We start from the raw sequence: 22,334 nt of genomic DNA on the forward strand, positions 1-22,334 counted from the left end.
TTTGAAGCTCCCGTTATAGAAAAAAATTCTATACTTATAAACGAGAATATATTTTGAATGGGTTAGTATCGCTGGCTTCTCGATATTTCGCTGTTTTACGATAATGGTTTCAGGAAATCCATCCTATTTTTTTTACTGGCAGTTGGCATTTACATTATTTTGGAAATTTCGACAAACGTTTCGATGCTAACTGTCTTCATAGGATCAAAACCTGCTTATGTAGAAAACAACCCAGTTAGCGCAATAAACGTGACAAAATAAAACTATCAATTTAAAATATTTTACTTATTAATATTATACTACAAATTTGTAAAGAATAGAGCAATAATAATCATTTTATTTTAAGTGCGTTCATAATCACAACATTCGTACTTTCTCAGGACAAATATATGTGCCAATTTCAACCAAAAGGGTACTTATTGTAGCTTGTCAGTAAGGCGCTATTTCCATATAGCTTCAATTAGAAATCAACCTTATCGACAACCGACAATGTGGTACCTTTTGGTTGAAAACGTCACATATAGATTTCGCAGTTTAACTCTTTTTATACCTAGTGAAAGAAAATACATTTATTTGACGCCACAACATAGTAAGATAAGATAAGATAAGATTTTTATTACAAATTTATTTACATACAAGATATATACAGTGGTACTACGTAAACGAAATTAATAACTAGCTTAAATCTAAAATAGGCCCTTGAGGCATTGTACCAAGGATGCTGGCGGCATTTCCCCGCTGTATCGCAATGCTGATACGTTGTGCGAGAAAGCCGCCAGCTCTTCGGTCACCAGTTACGTCAACCAGATCATATTCATTTATATTCATTTATACCTAGTTAAAAATACATATTATAAATGACGCATGGACTTCTATTACAACCAAATTGTCGTAGTATGTAAAGTCCCAAGTAATAACGTTCGTGCTCAAAACTACATTATTTACCGCTAAGTAACCCCCGCGGCAATTTTAATCAAGTTTACCAAATCCGGTGCCTGTACAATTACCGGTACAAGGCCCGGTAATGAAAATTTGACGACCAAGCGACCTTATCGATTGTTTCCGATTGAATACGTGGATAATATTCCTGGAGTTATGTGGCATTTACTGAAATGCACGTTAGGGGGAAATGCTATTAATTTGTCACTTTGTGCATTAAATTAATAGCATGTATAATGATGAAGACATAGTGTAAAATCTTCGCTGGTCTCAGGTGTTGTTTAGGTGGTGAAATAAGAGTGGAGTATTAAATGCTGGTTTACTTTCCAAATTACAAAAAATAGAAAAAGTTATGTAAAGTCATTATTTTTCACAACGTGGTCTTCTCCGAGACCACGGGGACAACGCCGCCCTCGAAACGTCGGAGGTAAATTTAAAACTTATTTTACGCGATTAAGTCCCGTCGTTGTGAATAATAATGAGTATAAAATCGTGAAAGTTTAAATCAGTGTGATGCAGACATAGTGTAATACAAAGACGCCCGGAAACAGGTGGGCTGTCGATCGCACGTTGCGTTCATTCAGCCCGTTTCCCTGGAGTTGAAGCTGCAGGTTACTGTCCCGGCGGCATTCCCACACTGTTTTACTCAAAGCTTCTTGTTTTCCTGCAGAACAGAAGGACATCTTTATGTTCGACGTCCGCATTTCCGCCATGTCAGTAATTGTTGTACTTAAGTACCAATAATGTGTGTTTAAAATGAACCTTTCTTTACATTTGTTTATTCTCTCCAATTTTTGAAGTAGGCACTTGGTTACTAATTTAAAGCCAATAATCTTTTACTATAATAATAAAGGTTGCAACTGGCTACGGTGCCAATACGTTTAAAAAACGCATCGCACGGTTATCGATAAAAAAAAGTTTCTAATTTTGCCGCTTTTTTTAAATCACGGCATTAATTGACCATAATATACTACTTTGAATATTTCAGCCCTTCCTGATGAAGCCCCACTTATTTATTCCTGAAAAAATACTTCAAAAATCATTCAGCTAATGGGAGAATAGGTTGATAGATCTTACGGCCTGATTTTTCGGCCGACTTTTCTTTAAACAAAAACGTCGCTTTTGACAATGGATCCATATCCTATCTAGCAAATTTTTGACGAATCTTTAAAGTTAGAATCAAGCCGTTAGTAGTTGCATTCGATTGATAAAATACGATAACGTTTTCATCAAGATCGTTAGCTCTAAATCGCAATAAGATGATACTCGGAGCCAACTCAAATATTGATCGAAACGATATTAATAATTATGCTATATTATGCTATACTAACTTTGAAGGAGGAAAGTAAGCTGCTGGTGGCTGAGAGGAAGATTCTCCGCAAAATCCTCGGTCCAACGCAGAGACCCGATGGCAGTTGGAGAATCCGCAAAAACGGCGAAATTGAATAATTAGTTGCTGAACCAAACATCATTGGTGTGACAAAGGCGCAAAGGCTTCGGTGGCTCGGCCATCTGGAGCGAATGGGAGACGATCGGGCGGTGAAAAGAGCGTTGGAAAACCGACAGCACGCCGCCCGGTTGGGTGACCTAGGTACCGATGGGCGGATGTGGTGGACGCTGATCTGCGCGAGCTCCAGGTCCAAGACTGGCGAGAAACTGCACAGGACCGGGATCAGTGGCGAACTGTCGTGTTGGAGGCCAAGACACACTTTGGGTCGCTGCGCCAGAGGAGTAAGTAAGTAAGTAGTATTAATATTTCTGAACTAGAGCCTGGTTAATAATTACTTTCAGTTTAATTTTCCGATGCAGTAATCAATTGGAAACGCATCAGTTTGTTCTGCATATTTATTAATTACCAGCTGTGTTACATTTACTGGCTTCATTTAATAAATCCAGTTATTTTGTGAACTTGTTAATATCAAACCACCAATAAAATCTACCGTCTGTGAAGCAGACTTGAATACGAATTGCCAATTAAATTTTACAGAATAATTAATACAACTAAAGGTCATTTCACCGCGAGGTCGCCGCCAGCTAGTTATATTATTAATTCTTATACAGGTGTATAAGGTTCAGTTTGATTGAATAATATTTTCAAATAAAAGGCAATTAAAGTTTTGAATGATTCACGGTTAGTTTCACTAGACTTATATTGACCGGGATATAGACCGTGATCACGGTAATCACGGTCTATATCCCGGTCAATATAAGTCTAGTAAAAGGCAATTGTATTAAACGTTTTGACGGTTAATCCTTACAAAAGTGGAATTCAAAAAGTTGGCTATCTATTAAATTTGCATAATGTAATTTTTTTAAGTGTCTAGCAAATGGCAATATCCATGCAAATATAATGTTGTCTAGTTTTCGTGTAAATATTTAACCCTTTTCCAGGCCGCACCAATCTACAATGTTTTCCCAAAAAATCAATTATTCCAATTAGAGTTTTGAATGATTCACGGTGAGTTTCACTAGACTTATATTGACCGGGATATAGACCGTGATTAGGTACCTTTTGTAATGTTTTGTATTGTTACACAACTTTGACACCCACCCGCTATCTTCAGTCACCCGTGAACAAGATGCATGTAACTGCGTCAAAATATCGGGAGCTCAAAAACAATACAAAAGGTAATCACGGTCTTTATCCCGGTCAATATAAGTCTAGTGATATTCCAATTGATCTAGCTTTGATGATTAATTTGAAAACAAGTGAGATTTACCGAAGATGCAATCTGATTTGAACCTTAAATCGAAATGCTAAGGTTGAAAATCTATTGGCGCGTGTGTGGTCGATACATCCTACTATGTCTGCAAAAGGGTTATTGAGAAACTGCCCTTGACGAAAAACATGTAAAATTTCAATATAAAATCTACAATTTCGCTTTCCCCTTCCTAGACCTAAAACACAGCTCTGTTTACGTTAAGGATTAATAAAACCAAAGATATAATAGGATAGACCGGTACTGTCATAGTAAATTTTGTAACCCTAGTAAATTCACTGCCATCTATCGACACACAATTAAAACTAAAAATAAAAATTTAAAAAAATGTATTTAGATATGGATAAATGATTTTTTTTATTTGCAATATTTGTATTAATTATTTTTATATTATTTTGACCCATGTTCTTTCACTGATATGCGTTAAAATTGTTAAATAACAAACGCAACCGTCAACGCCATCTATAGGTAGGCCAAAGGTAGTGGTGCCATCTGATCGAGAATCAAATTTTCTTGATTTTCTAGGCACGATTTTTCCTTAGACTGTATCCATCTATTACGGAGTTATATCTATGATAAAACCATCACCAACCAAAACCCAGCCATCAAGCATGTCACAAACCTCCCAAGTTATGCATTTAGTTCCAAATACTGCTGAATACTGCTAAATAGTCCCCTGTGTCCACTCGTCGGCGGCTTTAGAACTATTCGCAACATTAGTTGGGATGTTTGGCGTCAGGAATTCGTCAGTTTCTCCTAGTTGGTCACTAATAGTTTAGGGCCAGCAATTATGTTCCGGGAATTTGGGCGAGTCTCGACCTTGAGCTGGCTTTTAAAATTGCTAAATCATAGTTAAAGTTTCGTTGTAATTCCGCCTTGGAAATGGGGCCTTGAGTCACGCACCCTAGCACTTTATTTTAGCTTCAGTTATAGAACTTTATGTACCTAAAATATTGAAATAGGAAATAAAATGAATGATTAATTTTACGTGACTTAATACTGTGACTACATCAATTCTTCAACCAATTGTTTTTTTTTTTAATGTATCTTTTACTGAGGTGTGCCAATAAAGACTATTCTATCTATCTATATGACTTTTTATACTTAAATTAATCGTACGTATATTGATATAAATATTATATAATTATATTCTTGCTCCCTTAATTAAAAAAAAAATAACCAACTTATGATCCATCAATAAAATACCTATTTGTATTTTGATTCAACTTTGCTCCAGTATTAAGCGAAGCGAGTTAGGATTCTGATCCAATATTATTTAGTTATTGCACACATAATTATTAGGTATACTTTACAATATGCGGTCGAATGCTGATAGCTACCCTGCGGCACCCCATCTAAGGCGGATTCGGCACTCGTTGGTGGTTTTAGACGGTAGTCCTCTGGTTAGTCCGTCATCCCTCCTGGTTCCCCCGGACCAGGTGGCATGCGTAAACGCATTTCCCCAACGTTAAAAAAAGGTATACTTTACAATAACCTAAATTCGAACCTATATACCTTATATTTCTGCATTCTTCCACTTGACTACATCGGAACCTATCATTATTCATTCTATTATCTGCTCCGTAACTTTTTCTTCGATACAGTCCCGGGCCCGGAATTTCTTATTCTGATAAGTTCAATTTGTAAACAAAAAGTTTGGGGTCACTTTCACTTGCTTATCCTTTTTCCGATTATTGATATACTATCTTTGACCTACTATTACTTTCGGGTCTTTGTTTGAAAGTTTGTGCACAATGATTTTCTGAAGTCATTTTCAAACTTCCTATTTAATGGAATATAATATCTGTGCAACTTATTATTTTGTCACAGTGACTAGCAGCTTTCATAGTGATATCACTGTGACAAAGGTACGCATAATTCAAATTCCTTGACCAATGTTTTGTCGTTGCAAAGAGATGAGTATAAAGAATAGAGTAATTTTTAGTGTTCCGTACAAAACTTTGTTCACGGAACACTTATGGGATCACTTCGGTCTTGTTATTAACTAAGAATCATGTTTACGCTTACATTACAGTATCAGATGAGAGTACCAAACTAGGTTGACTCTGTCCGAGTATCTTGGGAACTTCCATAGTTTCAATTATCTCCAGAAGTTTGAAATGGCCACTTGCGACACTTAAATTCATTATTATCCGCCACAAAGCTTAAATTATTACAGTCCATTTATAATATCTTCAAGATATTTGATTATTATTAAAGCTAATAAACGTCATATTTTCATAGACATTTGCCATGCGGAGTTAGCTTGGTCCGACATTTTTTTTATAAACACAAATTACTTATAAACTAAAATAAACGTAAGAATGAGTCAAACTAAATAACTTAATATATACAATATTAGCCCCCACTCTGATTATCCCCCGGACGGCATTACCTCGCTGAATGGCCCAAATGGCCCAATGGCGCATATCTGTTGGACAAGGAAAGAACCAGAGCGAGGGTCGCAGCCCCTTTCTCTTAAACTTCGCCCTATATCTTCAAGTGTTTTATTGACCAGGATAATCATTGTGCATCCTAAATTAAATATGGGCAAAGTTAGGCAGCCGTGTGTTCGGAGAATTGGCACACTTAGGCTAACTTGGGCAATTTAGTGTGTTATGCCGCGTTATGCCCGTTCGGGGTGGTTTTACGCGCGTTTGTGGAATAATAATTATTGTTATAGTCAGGTAAGTTTTGATATTGCTTCTTCAAAGTTCCAGGGATGTTTAATCAAATTGCGGTGTTTCTCTTTGAAGATTCTGGAAATCCTGTGCAGTTTGGCGCTTCTATAATTAATGTATAGTCTGTGGGCCCTGGTTGGTAACAATGAGTTTATCGAACTTATGTATCAGAAGTTTGGTACGTAAGTTACTGAGAACCAGTGGCACTAACCACAATCGAATATCTTATTAAATTAAATTTAGCGTTAGCGTAACGTAGAACCCATATAATTGTACTCATATAATTGGTTAAGACTTCAGTCCTTTGAGTCCTTTACTTTAAGACTCAGACTTAATCTCTGCAGACTTTTCTTCGTTTCTTTTATATATTATCTGTAGGTACTTTTTTAATTATTCCAATTTATCCGAAATTGATCTGGAACCGGGCCTCATCGTCTTATTATGCAAATCCAAAATTAGAAACCTCCCCTAAACAGACAGTTATAGCCGATTTTTTAACATTTTTATTTGAATATTCAAACAAAGGGGTTTTTGGGCTGAAGAAAATTGCGTAAAGGAGGCACGTAGAACATTTTTTACGAAAATGACTTTTGATTAGAGCAGGCTAAGATAGCGAATGAGAAAGTGAGCCAAATTACCGTTGAGGTACGGGGTTTTATGCGTTACAAATTTTTGCATAGCAAGAAAGTTTACCCGTACTACTGAAACAGCTGTGATATAATAGGAACTGAATAATTTCGACGAGCTTGGTCACTTTTACTTCAGTATATGATATCTATTGATTTATGGACACATTAGCGTATAGATTATGTACTTCTCTATATTTATTGTAGTAAAATATTTGCTAATCCTTGACATTATAACACTCTCTGACATAATAACGTGTCTATTTGTATAAGAATATAAATAGAAAAGAATATAATAGAATAGGAATAATTTATTTGTGAGCACAAACACAAAAATAGAAAATTATACAAAACAGAAACATAAAAAGAGAAAATGCCACGAAATGGTATCACCTCGGCATGTCGCTGGCAAATTCCATAATTAAGTTTATGGTGTAATTTAGTTTATTAATATAGCTTAAATATTCGTCTAACGTTACGATTTCATTTACTTTAAAAGACCCTGCACCTAATTAATATTTCTGGTTGACCATTGTTTGAAGGGCAGAGAATTTTTCAAGGAAGACAATTACTCCTACTATAACGTGCAATAAAGATTAATTAAATATAATAAATAAGTAGTTGTGCCGTATTTCTATAATATACTTAAAACTTTACAACTCACCATATAAGCAAAACACATTTTTGAGTTTTATCTGAGAAAGACCAACCTAACAAAATGCCGATCATTTTGTACAATTTAATTATCGCCAACCTAACTGGAAATGCCGTTGAAAGTGCTAGAGATCCGACCCAATCCCTGACGACAGACTTAAGCAGGCTATAACTCTCCTTTAAACTCTATATTCGTTGCCAAATATTTTATCTTTATTCTTGGGGTCCGTTGTTAGGGTTCCGTACTCAAAGGGTAAAACGGGACCCTATTACTAAGACTCCGCTGTCCGTCTGTCTGTCTGTCACCAGGCTGTATCTCATGAACCGTGATAGCTAGACAGTTGAAATTTTCAGAGATGATGCATTTCTGTTGCCGCTATAACAAGAAATACTAAAAAGTACGGAACCCTTGGCGCGCGAGTCCGACTCGCACTTGGCCGGTTTTTTTTTTAACCACACTGTATTAGCCTGCATCATCTCAAAAGACTTTTTAGTTTAAGAAGGTAGGTAACCTGTTAAACAAAAGTCTCTTTTATGCGAGCTGTCGGACTTTGTGTGGCATTGTGTGTTGGCGCATGCCACAGCGCGTGCGGCGCTCACACACAATGGCACAAAGTGGCCAACCGCTCACACAAAAGAGACAATGGCTTTTGTTTAACAGATTACCGTCTTAAACTAAAAAGTCATTTGAAAAGATGAAGACTATAATAACGCGCTTCTTTATTATTTAGATTTTCAAAATAAGTTTATACGTAGATACATATAATTACTTTAGAAATACCGTTAAAAACGAACTCGTACTTTATGTATAATATTGTACTTATTATATAATATGTATTGGAGCGGCTAAAATATCTCAACATGCACCCTAACGTCTTAATAATAGAGGCTTTGTTGGTACATTTGTGAATACCTGGGCCGCTCTGATACATCTGATGGCGTACATATAGGTTTATTTTAAAAGGATGCCGGGAATTTCAAGTATACTTTGAGAAATTAAAATTAATGCCCGTTTATTATTTTAGGTCTCTGAATTAGGCGCTAAATTGTTACAAGATCTATTCAATTCAAGATTATCCCGTAAGTTTTATTTATTCAATTTTGGTGAGTTTGTACAACTCAAATTCTATAGACGGCTTGTTATACAATAAATATTTGATACAGATAAAGATAAAGAAAGAAAGTTTATTATTCAAGTAGGCATATACGCCGGCTTTAACCTTATACCTCTGCCTCAAGGAGATTTAAATCCCCCCTCAATTGGAGGAGGGTATCCCAATATGGCTGTGTGACCCTTTTTTGTTTTGTTTTCGGAGTGGGAAATGCATTTACGCACCGTCCCCCCGGCCGCGGGAAGGCCATTGATGGGGGGGTGTGTGGGACTCGCCGCTCCTGTCCCCTCTCAGCTGGCGGGGAGAACTTGGCCCTACTCACTAAACCCACTCCGGCGTTTCACACTCTTTGCCGTTTGCGAGAGCGCCATGGGATCGAGTACACTTCACTCCACCATGGCGCCCCCCGGCAGCCCCGGCTGTGCCAGGACACCCGTGCAAAGTCGATAGTGACCCTGCCTATCAAGCAAGAGGTTCTGTTCCTGGGTTCGAATCCTGGGAAGGACATTTATTTGTGTGTTCATCGCTAATTAACGTTGTTAATTAGAATTTTATTTTAATTTGACTTTGCAATACTATTATTAATTCTGACATTATATTAACTAGGGTGCCCTAGCAATATATATATTTTGACCGCTTATTTATACTCTGAAGAGATAATTTTTGACATTGTGTTTAGTATAACTATCATTACTTTCTGACATTTTATCTCACTGTATTTGACTTTTAATTTTTTTATTTTGTTATGATTTGTTTGTTTTTATTTATTTTACTGAATTATTATTTTGACTATCTGACGATCTTTTTGAGAGTTCATGTTATTTAGATTCATTGTGCCATTGTTAAATATCATGTAATTCCCAATAAGAAATAAATTAATCTAATCTAATCTAATCTAATCTAATATTTTTTTCTGAATTATGGATGTTATCTATGTATCTAAGTATGTATATCGTCGCCTAATAAGTACCTATAGTACGAGCTATTTACATAATTTGGGGCTAGATCGATCTGTGAAAAATTTCTGCCAAAATATTTATTTATCACTGGTTCGTTTAAATGCCCAAAGCAGAACCCTCAATACTTTTTTTACCGAAACGATACAAGAGCAGTACTTATCCAATGTTATGACATCCACGGCTTAACATGTTTTATTAAGGCTGGTGTAATCCTGAATAAAGCCTTCCTCGAATTCCCACTTGCTCTTTAACCCATGGTTGGATAAATTTGCGAAGAAAACTGCCGCGATAATCAACCCGTCTGTCGAAAATGTATTCAATTTTGAGACTTATTGTAAGACAACAAAACCTAGAATTGATTTAAATGCAGTTGGGATATGCTTAACGAGGTCAAATAAAGGTGTTAAAGGATTAATAACTTGTGTTGTTTCCCGAAATACACAGAACAGAACCACTAGATAGTGCATGTGCATACACTGAAAAAATAATTAGCTATACCCATTGAGTAATTCTCGCAGAATTGCAAACCTTAAGTGGCAGTGGGCGGGGCACATTGCTCGCAGAACTGATGGCCGGTGGGGCCGGAAGGTTCTGGAGTGGCGTCCGCGTACCGGAAGACGAACTGCCGGTAGGCCTCCAACGAGGTGGAGCGAATACCTGGTGAAAGTTGCGGGAATTCGGTGGATGCGAGCGGCACAGGATCGGTCGGAATGGCGAGCCTTGTGGGAGGCCTATGTCCAGCAGTGGACATCTATCGGCTGACATGATGATGATGATGATGATGATTGAGTAATTCAGAAAATAACAACTTATTTAGAAATACATTTTCATCCTTATCCTAAACCGATTTTGTTATTACAAACCGACCTGTTGGCTGGTGTAGCTTATAGTTCCCAAGTCTTTATTTTTGTGGAAGTAGTAACAATATCTTTTTTTTACTACGTCGGTGGCAAACAAGCATACAGCCCGCTTGATGTTAAGCAGTCTCCGTAGCCTATGTACGCCTGCAACTCCAGAGCCTCTATCACTAATATGAACATGAAAATATTTAAATAATTTTAAGGTTTTGACTCACTTGTTTTTAGTCATTATTTAATGTTAGTATGTCTCACAACAGTTTAAATTCGATGCAAATATTTCCATGGAATTGTTCCTTGGAGGAAAATATTATTCAATAATGAAATGATCGCTACTATATAATATATGTATAGTCAATATTTTAAACGCTAAAAGAACTATGTATGTCTCTCTGTTGACGCTTAAATCTCTGCCTCTGCACCGATTTAGATGAAATTTAGTATGGAGATAGTTTGAGGCCCGAGAAAGGACACAGATTAGTTTTTATCAATCATCATCATCATTAAATTCAGACAAAGTTGCGGTTAGAAGCTACTTAGTGTTGTAAAAAATATGTCTTCAAACATGTCATTTTAATAAGCCGGAGACTACTCTTAGTGGTAGGAAGTCCTAGCGGCTGTAGCTACTTTACAAAGCATGGTTAAGAGCAAATATTATGTGTATGGATGGAGACCACTAGTCTTTGATGAGTGCGCTTTGTTTTACAACACTTGAAGGTAACCGATTCAGGGTAAGGTTAAAAAACTGGCTACTAGAAAAAACATTTTATAGTTTGAAAGAATATTTTGATATTAATTGGAATGTAATTAATTTGTAAATATCTTTGCATGTTATTTTAAGTTTAGTTCATAAGTTACTTAAGTATTGCATACCCGAAATGGGTAACTGTTGAAACAAATTGTAATTGTATCATGATTACCACCTACAAATGTACACAGTACTGTTATAAATCATTCTTATTCTTATTCTTATTCTTAAAATACTTTCCAATGCGGAGTTTGATGGAGGTAGTCTGTGCAAGAATATTTCGTCGGCATTAACGTGAAATAATATGTCGTACCTTAATTTGTGGCAAAATTGTTAAATAATTTGTGTTTCGTGCCAGTTCTGTAATTTCACGACGAAGTTAGAATTTGTTTGAATCGTGCCTAAAAATAGGGCAAAGTTAAATTAAATTAGTTTAAAAACAATTTTGACTATCAAGCTATGTGCGCTATTTGAAAAAGATAATGAATTTTCGAATTTTATACAAACTTTGTCCAAGTCTAAAAATTGCTAAGCCTAACCTTTTTTTGCCGCCATTTCGTTTTGGTGGCTAATTTGACAATTGTTACATGAAAACTATTTTGTATAGCCACCGCAAATTCGTTATGGATCGTGTTTTGCTCGAACAACTTGTTTTAGTTATAAATGGCTTTTTTTATCAAAACATTCTACTTCCAATCCTGTACTGCGAAAATGCTTACATAATTGCGGTCAATTTCGAAAAACTCAAAATTAAACTCAAACTCAAACTTTTTATTCGCTAAAAATGCACGTACATTATAGATGTTGTCATACATAATTATATACTGGTATCAGCGCATGGCAAAACGGTGATTGATTAGCCACCAAGTTACCAGATTGAACAGCTCCTGACTTTTTTCTGTGGGACTATCTGAAAAGGACGTGTCTATGCTAGTTGATAGGTCGATAAAGCTCCAACATATGGACGGTATAGAAAGGACGACAATCTCTTATGGCAGAACTATTGCAAAAGTGACCAGCTTTCAGCTGTAAATAGGTGGCGCTAGGTAGACTCTGGGACATGAGTAGGACATGTATGGTACATACAGAAGGCAACAAATAACCCGACCAAATTACGTAGGTTGTTTTCGGTATTATTTCGGTGTATGGTGGCCGCCTTTTTACTGTTTTTTTATGGACACTTCATACAGAGAGATTTTGCTCCTTTATATAGTCTCCAGGCTCCAACAGTTAAAACCAAATATCCGGCCTATCCGGGACACAGTCACAGAGGTAACGCCGGATATATGATTAAAAACGCGATGAAAAGAGTTCACATCTGCCATGCAGCTAGAGTAGGTTATTTATTACCGTATTTACCATTCGTAATTGCCAACCCTAAATATTTAATATATTTTTACAGAACATATTTCATAGTGTAAATGTTGATGGACGGAGAGCGAATGGTAGACCCAGAAAACGATGGATGGATTGTGTGAAAGAGGATATGAGAGAGAAAGGAGTAAGAGCTGAGGTGACGAAAGATAGAGGAGAATGGAAGAGAAAAACATATTGTGCCGACCCCACATAACGTGGGATAAGGGAAGGAAGCAGAAGATTTCATAGCGTAAATAAAAAAAATAAACTTCTAATTTGCCCAACACCCAAGGTTAAGCAAAATTTAATTATAATAGGCATTAAAGATTCATGCCTAATAATATTATAAATGCAAAAGTAAGTCTGTCTGTCTGTCTGTTACCTCTTTATGCTTAAACCACAGAACCGATTTAGATGAATTTAATGATCAATTTTTTCATTAATGCAGCTGCCACTAAATACAAAAACTGCCTTAACTCATGTTTCTTAAAGTCTAATTTAAATTGGCAACTTCTAAATATAATTGGAGTTTCGCTTCCGCATAATTCCCATACATGGCGGCCATTTTGATTCAACGACGGAATGTGTGGATGAGAACACTTGAGGTAGTCTCCAAATATTACGCATGAAGGAATTGACTCAATACGATATCCGAGTAAAATAGAGGTCCTCAGAGAGGTGAGTTGAACGAATGATGAATGAATGGAAATACAGACACACAGGATGGTAGGTAGATACCTTTAAGAATTAGAAAATGTAAAAATGAAGTGCATAGTTTCATGTTTACGCGACAATTTTTGAACGTCGTGGCGCGAATTGTGTGCGAATAGTGTTCGAAAAATATGTATGTCGGTATTACCCATGAACCGAAAAGAAAATCACAAACCTGACACAAACTGATAAAGAAATTTGACTATCTCACGTCTTCACCTTCTTGACTCTCCACGTTTATTATAGATGTTTCAATTACTTCAGTATTATTGATATCGTTTGATCTATCTTGAGTTTTTAGCAACCTTAGATATTTTGGTGATTACCGGATATTGTTTTTCCGAGGCGAAGGTAAAATCAAGCTTATTTTATGTACCCAAATGTTAAAACAAAATACAAACTAATATTGTCTTCGGTTACCTCGATAGTTACTCATGAAATAAAACTATGAAAACGGATTATATCGCGTATATTGAATTTATAATACATCCCGACGTTTCGAACTCTTTACAGCGTTCGTGGTCAACGGGTGACTGAGGAAAAATTACAAAGTGCAAAAATACCCACATACTAAAATAATGAACAATCATAGACTACAAACTTTAAGGCTGGTTGTACATGCAAAAACCAAGCAAGCTTGATAAGCCTCTGGTTCTTGCCAAGGAGAAGCGTTACATACCCAGAATGCTGCGCGAGGCCATTGAGATTAAGAAATATCCAAACTTTAATAGGGAAGATGGCTTTTCTCTACCACCAGCTTGGGATCCTGTAGTCCACCTGATAAAGGAGCAAGCGAGACATAGACTGTGAGACCTTAGTGTTGGATGATGCTGGACATTCTGATGTTTTGAAAAGATGTGTCCCGCCGAGTTTGTTGCCGGTCCCATATTGGGATACCCTCCTACAATTTAGGAGGGAATTAAATCTTCTCGGGTCCGTGGTGTAGGGTTGGAGCCGGCATAGTTTTTATCGCGTATATATATATATATCTTTACTTGAAAAATAATTATAGTGTATAACTAGCCTTATGAACCGATTTTGCATGTACAACCAGCCTTAAAGTTTGTAGTCTATGATTGTTCATTATTTTAGTATGTGGGTATTTTTGCACTTTGTAATTTTTCCTCAGTCACCCGTTGACCACGAACGCTGTAAAGAGTTCGAAACGTCGGGATGTATTATAAATTCAATATACGCGATATAATCCGTTTTCATAGTTTTATTTCAAAAATACAAACTACCTTAATATACGGTCAAGCCTGGTAATAGAACTTGCACCCACGTATTCCAAGAAGCTTATACTTAGAGTTTTGAATGATTCACGGTTAGTTTCACTAGACTTATATTGACCGGGATATAGACCGTGATTACCTTTTGTATTATTTATGAGCTCCCGATATTTCAACGCAGTTACATGCATCATGTTCACGGGTGACTGAACGGGGGAGCTCATAAATAATACAAAAGGTAATCACGGTCTATATCCCGGTCAATATAAGTCTAGTGAAGCTTATACTTGTATAAGAAATGCTCTAAAAGCACCTAGCAATTGTAAGAAAGCTGGCAAACTGAGCCAAGACATACATTAGCACATTAATTACAGTATACCAGTATAACAGCACCTTAATGCAGCCTTTTAACCTACATCGCATGAGAGCGTAATGCCGCGCGGTGTAAGCTTCACTCTTTGTTAGTCGTTACCTACTAGTGCGGTGATAAGGAAATATCTCTCAGGAATTCTCAGGAATGTTCTCTTTGAGGAAAATTCCGAATAGGGAACCATTTAATATGCTACAATGTGGAAAAAATGTTATATTTGTTTGGTCCTAATCAATGTATATTATTATTTTACTCTGCCACTGCTTCGCACTAAGCGCTTTGTTTCCGGTTTTATTATGCGTAGGCTAAGGCGTAGGCCGGTGGATCGATGAGGTCCAGAAGGACCTATGTGACATCCAGGCGGCTGAATGGCGTCGGATCGCACAGGATAGGAACGAATGGCGAAACCTAGTATCGGAGGCCAAGATCCACTTCGGGTCGCTGAGCCAGCGAAGTAAGTAAGTAAGTAAGGCGTAGGCGTACGGCTAAGGAGGGGAACTTCTTGCAAATCTAATCCAAGGCCACGTTACGTTGGATATTTTCAAATCGAGAGTAAAAAAACTTCGTAAGCCTGCTCCATCCTAGACCGCATCGCTTACCATCAGGTGAGACTGGTGAGTGTGTCTTTAATAAAATAGATGATATTATTGATGAGAATAGGTAAATAGTTTCTGTCAGATAACTACTGGGTCTCAGAACAGAAAAACTTCTGTCTGTATTATATAAAAACGTATATAATTTACGAAAAATATATTCTCACCTACTTTCCTGGGAATATTACCACCTGAAAAAAATTCCCGGTTTTCCACATCACTAGTACCTATATACACAAAATATAAAATGACGTATAGAAATAGTTAACCGTTTACACGGACCAAGCGAAATTGACAATTACGTCAATATTATAAACTGAAATAGATATCATGCACTAAAGAAAAAGTGATCAATTCCACCGGTGGCCGAGGCGGGAATCGAACCCGCGTCTTTAGCTTACGCGGCTAACGTCCTGACCACACTAGACCACCCGGCCACGGCGGTACCCGTCCCAAATTCTCTGGTGTATGCTATCTTTGAAAGGCTAGGCGCCTTTGACCAACTCTAAGGGCGAACAGTACGTGCCTATAAGAATCCTTGTATGATATCTATTTCAGTTTTTAATTTATATACAGTAGTGTGACTACTTAGCAAATACAAATCAAAATAATTCATAAAAATAATTTGATTTGTTCCCGAGTTGTACGTCAATATTGTTTCAATTATTTTTCTGAGAAGCGTAGAAATAAATAAAATACATTTATTTTAATCAATGCAGTCGGTAGTAATGTCACGCGTCACGCTGATATTCTGCAGGGGCCCATTATAATAATAAAAAAAAAAAAAAACAGACAGTTACAGTCCATAGTTGTTAGTATTAACTTACAGGCTATGTTCTGTTACAGAACAGTACCTACACTAAAAAAATTAATTACAAATTATTGTGGCCGATCTATCGAACTGCATGTTTGTGAACATGCAATTCGATATATCGTCCCAAAACAACTGAATCTAACCTGTTGGCTATCATTTTCAGGATCCCGTTGGAGCTCCCACGTATACGGTGTACCACTGATGCTATTTTTCCGCATAATGGCATAAAAATCATCTACGTGCGCGTCCGCAAACATGCCAGAGGCACTACAGTATCGCGGGAGCCTCACCAGGGCCCTGAAAATGTTGTTATACTGGACCCTCAGAGAGTCAAAGGACTTCTGCTTAAAATTAGCCCACAGGCCGCCAGTATAAAAACATTGGCAATACGCTCGGAATAACATACCGCCACGAACCGACAACGCCCTCCTCTCTCTCTCCATGTCCATGTCCATTGCTCGAACGTTATTAGACTAATAATATTAGTCTACGAACTGTCAAGTATGGATTACCAAGGCAATACACTAATACCGCGCGGCAGCTTGAAAATCGAGACGTAGGCACTCCGAAAGCGCGAGTGATTAAAAATACTCGAGTTAAACCGTATAATTAACTCAGTGTCAGTATGACTCACTACAGTTTAAATTTGATGTAGTATTTCATAATCATAATCATTTATTTGCGTTAAAAAGGAAAGTTGTTTCTATAAAATATGCATTTTCAAGTCCCATCTTTCTTAACTGACCATGCAGCATGCAAATTTTTAGTGTAATATATACCTAACTTAACCTACTTAAACTAGTTTCGTACAAATTGAATATTAACAACAATAAAATAAAAATACACTGTCATTATGAAAATTCTCACACAAAACCACTTCACTAAACAAAACTTATAATATATAATTAAAAATATATTACTAGAGATGGCCTGCTACACTATCGACGAATTTTTCGACAGGGTGTCATTGATCCACACACACGATGCTAAAGTCTAATTTCGCTGCTTTTAATGGGACATTATTTTCATCGTGAATCTTTATTTGTAATTTATTCATTATTATATGGATTACTATACACTAATTTATAATGATGTGACCAAATTCTGCATTATTTTAATTTATAATTACGACTGACATGACACATTATTGTATTTCTGTTTTTCGCTTTAAGATATATATGTATGCTATGATTGGTTTTTAAGTTAAAACGATGTTTACTTTTGTAATTTTATTTTATGTACTCTTAACTTTATCAATAAATATACAAATACAACTTAGGCTCTACCACGCTCCGAATGGAATTCCTACACCCCGTGGCGTACATAACAGTGTTAAAATTCACATAGACGAATCCGGACTTATCATTTCATGCTTCTGATCTACCCAGAATTATTTCTGCTTTATTATACCCTTTCAAAGCATCTCATTAAACTTTACTCGGCTCACTATCCGAACTCCAGCAGTAATTACATATCCCGGACGCGAAAGTGAATTTAAGCATGCGGCGTTTTATGAATATGCAAAGTGCCCGCAACGTGTGACGCCTACATTAGCGGGGAATAAATGTGGCCAGATTGTCAAATAAAAACCGGGCAAGTGCGAGTCGGACTGGCGCACCGAGGGTTCCGTACTTTTTAGTATTTGTTGTTATAGCGGTAACAGAAATACATCATCTGTGAAAATTTCAACTGTCTAGCTATCACCGTTCATGAGATACAGCCTGGTGACAGACAGACGGACAGGCGGCCAGACGGACAGACGGACAGCGGAGTCTTAGTAATAGGGTCCCATTTTTACCCTTTGGGTACGGAACCCTAAAAACAAGCATTTTCTTCTTGAGTTTATTAAAAAATTTGGTTTTAGCACGTAGCACTGTGCGACTAGGACAGGGATGATGACACATGTTTGTAACTTGAATACCCAGCAAAGTCCTAGTGCTCCAAATGCTATGCCCAATGAGATGACACTGGTGTCACCTAATGTGTTAATGACAAGTTTAAAGATGACTTTTACTTGAACAGCGAGCCCGGTTCAGATTTAACAATTTTTTTATGGTTTTGATCTTATTTTGGTATGACCTTGAAGACCGCTTATGCTCTAAGAACAAATATATGATTTTGACCCATGTTCTTTCACTGATATGCGTTAAAATTGTTAAATTGCAAACGAAACCGTCAACGCCCTGTATACGAGAGTAGGCGTAAGGTAGTGGCGCCATCTGATCGAGAATCAAATTTTCGTGATTTTCGAGACAACTTTTTTTTCTAAGACTGTATACTTTTTTTTGTAAGACGGAGTTATATCTATCTTTAATAAATTTATAAATCTAACAAACGAAAACTAGCTTTTCAGTGGTTAACCACTACATCTCAGCACACTTCTCTAGCCTAGCCATTCACTCCTAACGATATTCCCCGTACGTATTTCGCTGTACACACGTAACACCACTTATTCGGCCAATCCACAAGACGAATCACGTAAAAGCAGTGTCCGGGGAGCTTTCGAGTGCAATTCCTAGAGCCATTTGGCGACTAAAATCTCGTGTCGTTCCTATAGATTACCGAGGACTAGTATAAAAGAATTTAAAGTTCTTAAGAAAAGAATTTAAAGTAACTTCATTTGTACCTAAGAAGAGTGATTTTATCAGTCTTTATGAGGAAAGGTGACGGCCGCTTCTCCATACAAACGTAGTCCCCATTTCCCTCTTTGGATATTGACATTATGGAAAATATTTTTTCATACTTTGATGCACAAGTATTAACCATATAGCTACGAGTACGCCACTACGGTTGACTTTCGCGCGGGTCCTCCACTTTCGTCTTATGGTATCACGGTGTTAAAGAGTTACAAAAATTTTAAACTGCGTGTCCCTGTAAAATATCTACGCCTCAATCTGAAGACAAGTAATCTTACTTATAGATGTGGCACGCTGCAAAAATGGTTTTCAACTATTCTGAAAGCTACTCCATCTGTTGTAAAACAATGGCTGCCATCTGGGCGGCATGGTCGATGTAAATCGTATTTTAGAACACTCTCGAACTGTATATAGTAGGTAATATCGAATCGGGAGAAAAAACAGCCGAACTAATTAAGCTGCGCAAATAACAATACGGTGTCGCGGAGCGGGATCGAGAAATCAATTGAAAAATATTTTGGAAAAATAATTGCGTTACCAATCTGCACCAGGGCTCCATCAGGCAACTGGAAAAAATAATTTGCCCGAGATCGAGATCATTCTTGTAACAAATCTCTACAAATCTCAAGGTCATACTACACTGGTCTCCGAGACCTCGACTCTCGCACTATTCAGTCAACAGCATCCGAGCTTGTCGGAATCCGAGGTGATCGAGTGAGTGCGAGTGAGTGGAAGTGATTGTGAAAGAAGTTTTATTTGGTTCTGGTGAATCTCCTTTATCTTGTGCTTTCTGTGGCTGTCGGATTCGATGTTCGTCTTGTAGAAGAAATGTTAGATTCAATGGTGGTTAGGTAATTTAAAGCGTGCGATTATTTTACCTGACTAAATACAGTAAAGCGAAGGGTCATAACTATAGTAGTCTAAGAATGTACTTGTGTATGTTTGTGTCATGTGTTCCACCGCAGCCTCTAATATGTCTTTTTTGATGAATTGCGAATTTCAACTGATTTATTTTGAGCCTGAGCGAAAAAGGTCGTTAAGACAAAGATTAGGTAATAATTACGACCAAATAAAATAATGTTAATATATAAAATTCCTAAATCGTTAATTTCTAGGCTTGTTAAATTTGAACGCTATCCATGCATGCTGCTCCAACATACTCAAAGCAGCGCACCACAGCAAAATTAATACAAAAATATCCCGTTTTGATATTCTTGATATCTTTAAGATTTTAGCTAACATGTCCCGCGTTGCGCTTGTACGCGTAATAGATTGTACGCATAAAGATAAATTAATTGTTAACAAGCAGAAACGTCTGTGATCGATTCTATTAAGCTTAGAATAAATTTAAAAGTGGAAAAAATACTGCCTTAGGTGAGACTTGAACCCACGGCTTCTGGATCGATACTCCAGCGCTCTGCCAACTGAGCCACCAAGACCTCATCCATAGTCAGCAAATATTCCCACTATATGGGTCTATGGGACCCTAGCGACATCTACCGTAAGGGCGTTACACTTCTTAAATGGCCACCGGAGTTCCAAGTCATATTGGAAAAATAACTACGGGCCTTCTTTGGTGACCTTAGTTAACTTCCTGGAAGACTGGAGGTCTAGAATGCTTAAGCATTTTAAAAACATAGTACCGATTTTTCAAATAAGAACCCCGTAAAGTATTTCCTTTATCTTCAAGCACTGGCACAGAATACTTCGAGTCCACCCGTTACCGAGATTTATTTCGTTCCCGATACGTCAGGGAGTACTATTCTATTACTAATGTTACACTGTTTCTTCATCAGTGGCAAATTTTTTTTTTTTTCAAATTGAATTATGTTAGGATAGTTACTGATGTGCCGACAAAATTTTTCCGAAATTTCGGAGATATCACATTTTTGTATGGGGATCGGAATTTTCCATTTTATTAACTGAAATCACGATTGAACGAGTTCAATATTTGAAGTGATAATATCTAGGTTTCTCCAGAAAGCCTTCATCAGATCCTGACCTGATGGCAATAGTAGTAACAGTGAAGTACGTAGGTTCCTACCTGCCTACCTATGCTGTTTCAAACAATAAAGAACTTTCCGAATTGATCTAGCCACCTTTAGTAAAATTGGAGAACAAGGATAAAACAACAAAGATCCGAACGAATTAAGAACCTCCAACTTCGAATTATTAATTCGATTAAAAACATTTCAGCATGCCGAAAGTAACCAATCATTTTAACAAACGTTAAATTTTTAACGGAAACGAAAATAATACCACAAAAAGCTACGAAAATAAACCTATCATGTCCACCCGCAAAAATAACGAAGCGGCTCAATTGAAGTGAGAAAATTCAATTAATGTTTTAGTTCCAATCCGTGAGTAGAATCGCGCGTCGACAATTGTTAATATGTCCGAACTGGGCCCAGAACAACACTATTTCAGCCCGGCATTGGAAGCGTTATCGATTTAGTGATGTGTCAGTTCCACGTTAATGTTTGTTTCTATCGATGTTATTACATAATAATATATAATCCTATATTTTATCCTATCTTTTTTGTCCCTCGATATAAAACTGACTTTACGCTATAACTGAGCAAATATATGTATGCTAATGCACTTATCTAAATTCGTTGAGGCCTAGTGTACTTATAAATCTTATAATGCTGATTAATTTTATTTTTACATCTCTAAGTCAATTTAGGTTAGTAATTATGTGAAGCTATACCGTTTATGTTATTACTATTTTAATATGAATATAGGCCGGTAGCTTGAACATGTCATGCTCGCTTAAAAGTCTTTGCTTATGGTGGCGTCGTTGATCGGGTCGCCACTTTCCCGAATGAAGGTTGAGGGAGGCGATGGCTGAGATACGCGTCATACTCATGAACGGGTGCTGTTTGTGGAGACTGGTCTGCTTAAGCTAACACGAGTTATTATATTTAGTAACTTTATTTTTGAGTATAATTACAGTGAGACGTCATTCGGTCCTCGTATGTTTCTTATCTCTTAATGAATGTGTTAATTCTACAGGATTTTGACTCTTGGAGACCCTATACATCTATAAGGATAATTTGATAAACTATATAATCTATCTGTGTTTCTTTTAATACTTTTTTTATTTTTTATGTAATTCGAAATTAAGAGACCTAATACATCTCTAAGTAATTGTGATACGTTAGTTTGAATTGGTAGTTGCAGTTAGTTGTATATTATAATTATAATTGTTGATGTATTATTATAATTTTTTGCTTATATGTAAATTCAATGTTGACGTGGAAAAGTGCCCTTGTGGCTTATTTGCTGAACAAATGTTAAAGTTTTAAGTTTAGCTTCAAAATACCTAC

At 36.8% G+C, this 22,334-nt stretch overlaps 1 protein-coding gene and 1 non-coding gene across 2 annotated transcripts in view; one reads left to right on the forward strand and one right to left on the reverse strand.

Moving 5' to 3' along the window:
• LOC134755204 (uncharacterized) overlaps positions 1-22,334 on the forward strand; it is a 106,974-nt gene that overhangs the window by 37,420 nt on the left and 47,220 nt on the right. The window lies entirely within an intron of this gene.
• Trnat-cgu (transfer RNA threonine (anticodon CGU)) lies at positions 15,919-15,992 on the reverse strand. The gene has a single exon. It is a non-coding gene; the product is annotated as a tRNA-Thr (tRNA).

Source organism: Cydia strobilella, chromosome 2, assembly GCF_947568885.1.
Source record: "Cydia strobilella chromosome 2, ilCydStro3.1, whole genome shotgun sequence".
NCBI classification, from domain to species: Eukaryota; Metazoa; Arthropoda; class Insecta; order Lepidoptera; family Tortricidae; genus Cydia; species Cydia strobilella.